Here is a 10912-nt window from a genome sequence, read left to right on the forward strand (position 1 = left end):
CCGCTCGGAGACGCCGAGATCATCTCCCACGTCATCACCGGCCTCGACATCGACTACAACCCTGTGATCTCGGCCTTGGCGGCGCGGGTTGAAGCTGTTACGGTTCAGGAGCTGTATAGCCAGCTCCTGAGCTTCGACGCCCGCCTCAGCATGCTTCAAGGAGGCAATCTGCGTCAGTCTTCTGTCAACGTCGCCTCCCGCGGACGTGGTCGTGGGAGTGGACAGCAGTGGCGCGGACGCGGAAACAGCAGCGGCGGCGGGCGCAGTGGTAACCAGGGCCAGGCTCGCCCTTGTGATCGCGACAACAATGGTGGTGACCGCGGCAACAACAACTACAACGGCGGCTACAACGGCGGCTACAACAGCGGCCACAACAACAACAACCGGCGGCCTAGATGTCAGCTGTGCAAGAAATCGGGTCATGAAGTCATTGACTGCTGGCACCGGTACGATGAGGACTTCGTGCCTGATACAAAGCACGCAGCTGCAGCCATGCGGGATCACGGCGGAGCTGATGGTGACACGGTCTGGTATGCTGATTCCGGAGCTACGGATCATGTCACGAACGAGCTAGAGAAGCTTGCCCTCCGAGAGAGGTATCATGGCAATGATCAAATTCACACCGCAAGCGGTGGAGGTATGGACATCACCCACATTGGTCAATCTTCTATTAATTCCCCTAGCCTTAAGCGTGATCTTGTTCTTAAAGATGTCCTTCATGTTCCTCAAGCCGATAAAAATCTAGCTTCCATGTCTCGTTTAACCTCCGACAATAATGTTTTCTTTGAAACTCATCCTACCTATTTTTTCATAAAGGATCGGGCAACGAAGGAGCTCATCCATCACGGTAGATGCATTGGAGGGCTATATCCCATCACATCAAGAGTCTTTGATCGAAAGCATCACCGTCAAGTTTATTCTGCCATCAAGCCCTCCTTAGCCAAATGGCACCAAAGATTAGGTCATCATTCTCCAAATATAGTCAAGCAAGTAGTCAATAAAGGCAATCTTTCATTGTCACGTAGTTCCGAAAGTGAGTCAGTTTGTGAAGCTTGTCAATGTGCAAAGAGCCACCAACTTCCTTATCCTTTGTCAAATAGTGTGTCTCATGCTCCTTTAAAGCTTATTTTCAGTGATGTATGGGGTCATGCAAGAGATTCTTTTGGTCGCAAGAAATACTATGTCAGTTTTATTGATGATTATAGCAAATTCACATGGATATATTTGCTTAAGTTCAAATCTGAAGTCTTTTCTGTTTTCCAAGAATTCCAAAAACTTGTTGAAAGACAATTTGATAGAAAGATCCTTGCAGTCCAAAGTGACTGGGGAGGAGAATATGAGAAACTCAATTCTTTCTTCCGTAGCATTGGCATTATTCATCATGTCTCTTGCCCTCATGCACACCAACAGAACGGTTCAGCCGAACGCAAACATCGTCATATGGTGGAAGTTGGGTTGTCTCTTTTAGCTCATGCATCAATGCCACTTAAATATTGGGATGAGGCCTTTATCACGGCTACTTATCTTATCAATCGTCTGCCTAGTCGAGTCATTGGCAACACTACTCCTTTGGAACGTTTGTTTCATCAAAAACCAGACTATAGCTCTCTCAAAATTTTTGGGTGTGCTTGCTACCCAAATTTGCGTCCCTACAATCGCCATAAACTTGAGTTTCGGTCCACACAATGCGTGTCTCTTGTCTATAGTAATCTTCATAAAGGATACAAATGTCTAGAAATCTCATCAGGTCGTATCTATATTTCTCGTGATGTTATTTTTGATGAAACATTATTTCCATTTGCCAAACTTCATCCTAATGCGGGAGCTCTTTTGCGTGCTGAAATCTCACTTGTTTCCGATCCTCCATCTTCTCCTGATCACGGGGGTGAATTAATTAGAACTGATCATGTGGAAAATTCCATGGAAAATTCTGAATCTAATGTTGATTGTGCAGCCACAAGACATGATTTTATGTGTGTAGATGCAGCCAAAACAGGACCAGACGCCAGATCCCAGGAAGATTCGCCTGGCACTGCAGCCGCGCGATCCGAGGCTGATCCGCGCCGCAGTCTGACGGGTGCGGGATCCCAGGTGGATCGCCACGTGTCTCCCATGACGCCCGGTCGGATGGCCAACAGCCCGCCAGGCGCGGAGCCAACCAGCGCTTCTGGACCGGTGGCCGACAGCCCGCCAGGTGTGGAGCCCACCAGCATGGAGCCCACTAGATCGCGCAGCAGCGCCTCGCCCTGCGCCACGAGTCCCGATGCTGCTGGCGACGGGGGGAGCGTGTGTGCCTCTAGGCCGGACGGATCTTCTGCGGTTTCTGGGCCGGACGGATCTTCTGCGGCCAGTACTGCAGCAACTTCAGTTTCTCTCCGTCATACACGATCTCAGTCAGGTATTGTCAAGGAGAAGACGTATACGGATGGTACAATCAGGTATGATAAACTTAAGCGTGCGTTTCTCGCAAGTACTGGTGAACCAACAAATTTGCATGATGCTTTTGCACACAAGGATTGGAAGAAGGCTATGGATGTCGAATATGATGCACTAATTCAAAACAAAACTTGGCGGCTAGTTCCACCAAAGAGGGATGCTAATGTGACTGACTGCAAATGGGTATACAAAATTAAGAAAAGAGCTGATGGAAATATAGAGAGATACAAAGCCAGACTAGTTGCAAAAGGTTTTAAGCAAAGGTTTGGTATATATTATGAGGATACCTTTAGTCCTGTTATTAAATCAGCTACTATTCGACTTGTATTGTCTATTGCTATTTCCAGAGGTTGGAGCCTACGACAGTTAGACGTTCAGAACACGTTTCTTCATGGTGTTCTTGAGGAAGAAGTGTTCATGCGGCAGCCACCAGGATATGAAAACAAGAACACACCACATTATGTCTGTAAGTTGGACAAAGCATTGTATGGGTTAAAACAGCCCCCAAGAGCCTGGTACTCAAGGCTAAGTACGCAGTTGCAAAAGCTTGGGTTTGCACCATCAAAGGCAGATACCTCATTATTCTTTTACCATAAGAGCAATGTTACTATATTTGTTCTTGTTTATGTTGATGATATAATTGTTGCTAGTTCCAGCTTAGATGCTACAACTTGTCTGCTTAAGGATTTGAAGTTGGAGTTTGCTCTCAAAGATTTGGGAGATCTACATTACTTTCTTGGAATTGAGGTCAAGAAGGTAAAAGATGGCATACTTCTTACACAAGAGAAATATACCACTGACATTCTCAGAAGGGTAGGTATGGAAAAGTGTAAGCCGGTCAGTACACCTATCTCTACTTCAGAAAAACTTACTGTTGAAAGTGGAGAAGCACTTGGGTCATATGATGCAACGAATTACAGAAGTGTTGTGGGTGCATTACAGTACTTGACTCTTACACGTCCTGATATTTCATATTCTGTTAACAAAGTATGTCAATATTTGCATGCTCCAACTACTGTTCATTGGACAACAGTAAAAAGGATTTTGAGGTATCTCAAGTTTACAGAGGGACTTGGTCTTCAGATTGTCAAGTCTTCCTCTATGCTTGTGTCAGCTTACTCTGATGCAGATTGGGCAGGGTGTGCTGATGATAGAAGGTCAACAGGTGGCTTTGTTGTGTTTCTGGGAACAAACCTTGTGTCATGGAGTGCAAGAAAACAGGCAACAGTCTCACGGTCAAGCACTGACGCTGAGTATAAAGCTTTAGCTAATGCAACAGCTGAAGTAATGTGGATTCATACATTGCTACATGAACCTCACGGTCAAGCACTGAGGCTGAGTATAAAGCTTTAGCTAATGCAACAGCTGAAGTAATGTGGATTCAGACATTGCTACATGAACTTGGAATTAAAGTTTCACAGGCTGCAAGATTATGGTGTGATCACATTGGTGCAACCTATCTTTCAGCTAATCCTGTTTTTCATGCACGGACAAAACATATTGAAGTTGATTTTCACTTTGTCAGAGAAAGAGTGACACGCAAACTGCTTGATATAAGGTTTATTCCAACAGGTGATCAACTTGCTGATGGATTCACAAAGCCTCTGACAATGCGGAGGTTAGATGATTTCAAGTACAATCTCAACCTTGGCAAATAGGGTTTAGATTGAGGGGGAGTGTTAGAATATAAGTTGTATAGGGATAGGAAAGTGGTTTAAACTTGTATCCCTATCTATCTCTTCTTCTCTCCCGTATCTCCTGTAACCTCTCGAGAGGATCACGATCGATCTCTCTCTCTCAACTTGTACATCAAGGCTTCGGTCATATAAATACATTGCGGCCCGAGACAAAGGGTTATACGCTTCATCATAGCTACCACTGCTTCTTCTTCCTTATTTTCGTCTCCTAAGCCAGATGCAACTACTACTGCTTCTTGTTCCTCCTCTTCAGCCAAACGCAGTTAAGATGGAATTAAGATGGAATCATGGAATCAACAGCAGGTAATTACAAAAAAAAGAAGAAGCAAATACGCAAAGCTAGAGTACGAACAAACACAGTTGAGAGTTGTCTTAATTTACCTCCAGATTCAATCAAGTGCTGGGACAGTATATCCCTCGCCCTGACACCCTCCTCCTCATCTGCTACATGCCACACTTGCTTGATCCCGATCACTCGGCATGCCTACACCATCCTCCTCCATGTCTATCACTATGTTATGCAATATACAACACGTGTCGACTGTCCAATACGCCTCAAGCTGATTATTTGGACGCCAGCCTTCTCCCTGTAGGCACTTCCATGTGTCCTTTAACCTTGCTAGCGCCATTAGCGCGATGGCTGCAGCTTCAGAATGTCTCCTGTTGAACTCAACTTTGGCGTCTGAGAGTGAGAGGCCATTCTCCAACTGGTAAGGTGTGAGGAGCCAAGGAAGAAGAGCGTATGCTGTACTACCAATTATGTATTCCCTTACTGCTGATCCACCACCTGATGATATCTTCAGCTTGCTACCATTCAGCCAAGTACCCTTCTCGCAGCGATTGAAGAGATCAGAGTTGCACAAAGCCACCATGTGTTGACAATTGGCATTGTCACGGCCACATGCAAATGTCTCTGAACCTCATATCAGAATCAAGGACGGCTTGCATGAGTATGCCTTCATTCTCTTCATTGTCACGGTTTTGTGATCCAAATGTGATGCGAGGTGTGTGTACTACACCACAGCAGTTGGGCATGCCATGGACCTTGTGAAACTTGCGCTTCATCTTCTCCATTTTTTGGGAGGAGTATGACCAACACAAATGGGGCAATGCTCGCTCCGCCATAGCCTTAACAAAACTCTGAGTTACTGGTGAGGCAGTTGACTCGTCAACACCAAGAGAGGATCCTATGGCAACGGGTGATTCACCAGAGTTCAGGATTCTCATAGCGATGGCTACTCCATCCTGCAAAGAAAACACTCTCCCGTCAACAAAGGTGTGACCCCTTGCCATCATATCTTCCAAAAATGGGGTCTTCACCAAGCTGCAGATATAACTGAAGGTACTTCTTCTCATTTTGTACACAGATTCAAACCCTTGTGCATCCACAATAGAAGATGATAAGGTTCCTGCATTGAAAGAACATTGGCTACATAATCTCTAATTTACAAGGCAAGAGGTAACATATTACTCTAGATTTTTCATACTTGAAGTAAAACTGGCAGAATAGGTACAAACAAAATATAGAGATGTGGCCATTAAAGTGTCTGTGTGTGTTATTTTACCTCCACATTCAATCAAGTGCTGGGATAGTGCGTCCCTCACCCTGATGGCGTCCTCGTCTGCTAACTGCCGCAATTGCTTGATGCAATTCTCCACCTTTTCCTCCTCCTCTTTATCCTCATCCATGTCTATCACTATGTTATGCAATATACAGCAAGTGTCGACTGTCCAGTACGCCTCAAGTTGATTATTTGGACGCCACCCTTTTCCCTCCAGGCATTTCCATGTCTCCTTTAAACTTGCCAGTGCCCTCAGCACGACGGCTGTAGCGGCAGAATGTCTCCTATTAAACTCAACTTTGGCGCCTGAGAGTGAGAGCCATTCTCCAACCGGTAAGGAGTGAGGAGCCAAGGACGAAGAGGGTATCCTGCATCACCAATTATGTATTCCTTGACTTTCGATCCTCCACCTGATGGTACCGTCAGGTTGCTACCATTCAGCCAAGCACCCCTCTCGCAGTACTTGAAGAGATCGGAGTTGTGCAACATGCTTGACTGGTTCATGTTTCGTTGCGATCCCAGTAAAATGTCTGTGAACCTCATATCTGGATCTACCATGGCTTGCATTAGCACGCCATCATTTTCCTCATTCTCATGGTTTTCCGATCCAAATTTCATGTGAGTTGTATGTACAACACTGCAGCAGTTTGGGAGGCCATGGATCTTGTCAAACTTGTGCTTGATCTTCTCCACTTGAGCGGAGCCAGGCAACATGACATGGTGCCTTGCTCGTCCTTCCATGGCCTTAACAACCTCTGAGTTAACAGTGAAACCGTTGACCCATCCACACCAAATGATGATCCCACAATCTCCGGCGTCTCATCGGAGTTCAACATTCTCAAAGCAATGGCGACACCATCATGGAAAGACAGCACTCTCTCGTCAACAAAGGTGTGACGTCTTACCATCATATCTTCGGAAAGGGGCACCTTCACCAAGCTGCAGATGTAACTAAAGGTACTTCTTCTCATTTTGTACAAAGACTCAAATCCTTGTGTGCCCACCATACAAGATGATAAAGTTTCTGCATGGCAAGAGAAGTGCAAATAGTGGTTATACATAGGCTCTAATTTACAATGCTCAGATTTTTTATATTACTCTAGATTTTCATACTCAGGGTAACAAGAAGGACGAGGGGTTGCAATCAAATCAGAGAGCAGCTATGCATAAAACAACCCACACGTACATCGACCAATGTGGATACAATTTGTGTTGAAAGCCCATTACAACCTTGTTTTTATGTCATCTGAAACAACTCGTAATTGTGTGAACCACAAAATTTAATGGAATATATTTAGTCATCAAGCAGCATAAATGGATGAAAGGCATGAGAAAATGAAACAAACGTATATTTGAATCTAACTTGCAGTTGCCACTTCTTGTGTATAACACGTACCATTTGCTTGGGCTGTCAATTTGTTATTTGTGTATAATTTCCCTCGATTCGTTGTTTGTAGTTGGTGTGCTTCTTGTTCATTGTTTTCATCTCTTCGACTGGATGCTTCTTGTTCCTCCTCTGTAGCGAATGTGTGGACTAAACAAGTAGCTGAAAGATGGAATCAATGAGAGGGAAAGAAATATAAAATGAACAGATAAGAAATGTGTTATTTTACCTCGAGAATCGACCAAGTGCTTGGATAGTACATCCCTCACCTTGACAGCATCCTCGTCTAATAACTGGCTCACTTGCTCGATGCAATTCTCCTCCTGATTGCTGAGCATGACTGCACCCTCCTCCTCCATCTCTATCACTATATTATGCAACCTACAACACGTGTCGATTGTCCGCCGCAAATCATGTTGACTATTCGGATGCCAGCCTTCTTCCTGTAGGCACTTCCACGTGTCTTTCAACCTTTCTAGTGCCCTCAGCGCCATGGCTGTAGCTGCAGAGTGTCTCATGTTGAACTCCACTTTCGAGTCTGAGATGTCATCCTCCAACCGGTAAGGTGTGAGGAGCCATGGACGAAGAGGGTATCCTTCATCACCAATGATGTACTCCCCAATGTCTGAGCCATCTGATACCTTGAACTTGCTACCAACCAACAAAGTACTTTCTCGCAGGACTTGAAGAGCCAAGAGTCGCGCAAAACATTTGCCTGGTTCATGCTACTTGATGCTCCAAACTAAATATTTGTGAACCTCATATCTGGATTAACAACGGCTTGCATTAGTGTGTCAATGTTCTCCTCATGGTCAAGGTTTGGTGATCCAAATTTAAAGTAAGTTGTATGTACAACACCGCAGCAATTTGGCAAGCCGTACATCTTGTCAAACCTGCACTTGATCTTCTCCATTGCTTGGAAATTGTATGGCCAGTCCAAATGGTGCAACACTCGCTCCTGAATATCCTCAATAAACCTCTGAGTTACCAGCGAGATAGTGGACTCGTTGACACCAAGATAGGATCCTATGACCACCGGTGGTTCACCAGAATTCAACATTCTCAGAGCAGTGGCTACTCGATCTTGTAAAGACATCACTCTCCCATCAACAAAGGTGTGATCCCTCGCCATCATATCTTCCAAAAATGGCAACCTCACCAAGTTGCAAATGTAACTGAAGGTGCTTCTTCTTATTTTGTACATAGACTCAAATCCTTGTGGGTCCACCATACAACATGATAAGGTACCTGCATGGCAAGAAAATTACAATATGGTTAAATGATACTCCTATGTTGAACTCGAGAAAACATGCATTGGAAAGCAGTAAAAAGACAAAATACTTAGCAACATGCACAAGGAAGGTACATAATATATCTCATCATCACGCAGTATATATGGACGAAAAGCAAGAGATAAAATAACACTAGTGCAGAACCGGCCTTTAGTGCCGGTTCGTAATGGGCTTTAGTGCCGGTTCGTCAACCGGCACTAAAGAGTGGGGACTAAAGGTCCCCTCCCTTTAGTACCGGTTCGTGACGAACCGGCGCTAAAGTGCCACCACGTGGCACGAGCCAGGCCCGTTTGCGTGGAGGCCATTAGTACCGGTTGGTAACACCAACCGATACTAAATGTTTGGGTGTTTTTTTAATTTTTCTTTAATTTTGTGTTTTCAATTTAATTTAGTGATTGTTTTACATTATAATGAGTTGTTAAATCATTAGGTGAAAGTACCGCAGATTAGTTTCGACTGGATGCATTATTGGATATCTCTATAGCTAGCTAGCTAGAGTATATGCCATATCCATATTATACTTGATCAACTATAATATATACGGATATGGCATATACTTGATCACTTAGGTAGGACCCATCCAGCTGAAATTAATCTGCGGTTTCTTTCATAAAAAGATATAATAATTAACTACCTATCTAATCACCACCAGCACTACTATCTTAAAGAAGAAACATTCACTTGTACCAGAAGCAAAAATATTATCGATCGAGTTCAACATGATTGTCATGATATTATAAGCGTTCATATATAACACCACAAAAGCAAATCACTTAAGTTCAAAACGAAGAACACGGACATGAAAGGACAAGTACTAATTAAGAGCAGCATGAAGAACTAGCTAAATCACTCCTGCTAGCTACTCTCTCTCTGGTAAAATAGCATAGAACATGTATAGCTCTCCTGATTGATCATACTGGAGCATACCGATGAACATGTCTCCTAATCGTGGGCTGCGCTTCTCATTGCTGCCCCCTAGTACTTCTCTGCGATCATTAACAATTTCCCTCCAATCTTTCACTATTAAGCATTCATCGCTTCTAGAAATCCTGAATGCATTCATGTGCAATGCAGGATATCTTGGCCGTAAGCTAACAATTGACATCTGACCTTTAGTCTCGATCCCCTGAGGCACAACTGTCATCGGGAGTCCCTGTTGAAGAACATTGTATAGTACTTAATTAATATACTTAGCAATGAAAGTTTAGCAAAAAAATTATGTATGCAAAATATACACTGAGGACAAGTAGTAAATATCTTACCATCATTCCTAAATAGATGTGACCGTAGTTCAATACCATCACTATTGGTCGCACGTTTTGAGTACTAACATTTCTAAGTGCAGGAAGAAAATTTGTTTTGACAGTATGAAGATCCTCAAGCCATGAAACATAATGACTTATCTCCTCGCAGTTTAGTTCAGCTCCAGGACAGTAGTAGGTCCTGTCTACCAAGCGCCGGACATGTTTGGTTGAATGGAGATAAGCTGTCAATAGAAATTAGTTGTCAGTTATTTTTGAATAAGCAATATCAAAGACAAAAATATAGTTGAGAAGAACTCACATAATGGTAGAACTGGAGGCGTCTTCACATCGACCCATATGTCTATATTACCTTCAATATCATCTTCCGGACGAATATCAAAGGTGATAACCATACCAGGCTCAAATGCATAAGCCTTGCATTGTGCTTGCCAAGTTTTGCATTCAAAATAGGTGTACGTGTGTGCATTGTATACTTTGACGTTGAAAGTATAACCATCATGCTTAGTTTTCAGGTAAGCTCTCTTTACCTCCATAGTTTCCATATCTTTGAAACCTATCTTATCCAAGACCAAAATTCTTGCATGGCACGGGATGCGCTAGTATAATAGTGAAAATTAAAAATTATAAGTCAGGCAAAATGAAGCATATATAAGTCATGCTTAATTACGAAAACAGACTTGTCGTTGTGACTTAATGTATCGAATTCGAAAGTCTCATCCAGCTTGATGCTGAATCGCCTACCATCAACAAGGAAATTTCTGTCGCACTGGCCACGCTGGTCTTCACAGTATTCACACATAATAAATTTTTTTCCGTCGTCAGACGACATTTCCTATGTTCATATTAGGCGAAACATTAATCACTTACTAATTTAATTAATTGAACTACTTCTATTAATTCAACTAAGCAATTACTAAAAATAAACTAGTTATATTGATTCAATTAGTTTAAAGCATTTACTAAAAATAAACTAGTTCTATATATATATTAATTCAACTAGTTCAACTAAACATTTACTAAAAATAAACTAGTTATATTAATTCAACTAGTTCAAACTAAGCATATACTAAAAATAAACTAGTTCTATATATTAATTCAACTAGGTCAAAAAAGCATTTACTAAAAATAAACGAGTTCTATATATATTAATTCAACTAGTTCAACTAAACATTTACTAAAAATAAACTAGTTATATTAATTCAACTAGTTCAAACTAAGCATTTACTAAAAATAAACTAGTTCGATCTAACATAACATTTCTAACGTTTTAAAAAAT

General features: G+C 42.6%; 1 pseudogene; it reads left to right on the top strand.

The window, feature by feature from the left end:
* On the top strand, positions 1-139 carry LOC123163394 (uncharacterized; annotated as a pseudogene).
* The last annotated feature ends 10773 nt before the right edge of the window (positions 140-10912 follow it).

Source organism: Triticum aestivum, chromosome 7B (assembly GCF_018294505.1).
Source record: "Triticum aestivum cultivar Chinese Spring chromosome 7B, IWGSC CS RefSeq v2.1, whole genome shotgun sequence".
Classification (NCBI taxonomy): Eukaryota; Viridiplantae; Streptophyta; class Magnoliopsida; order Poales; family Poaceae; genus Triticum; species Triticum aestivum.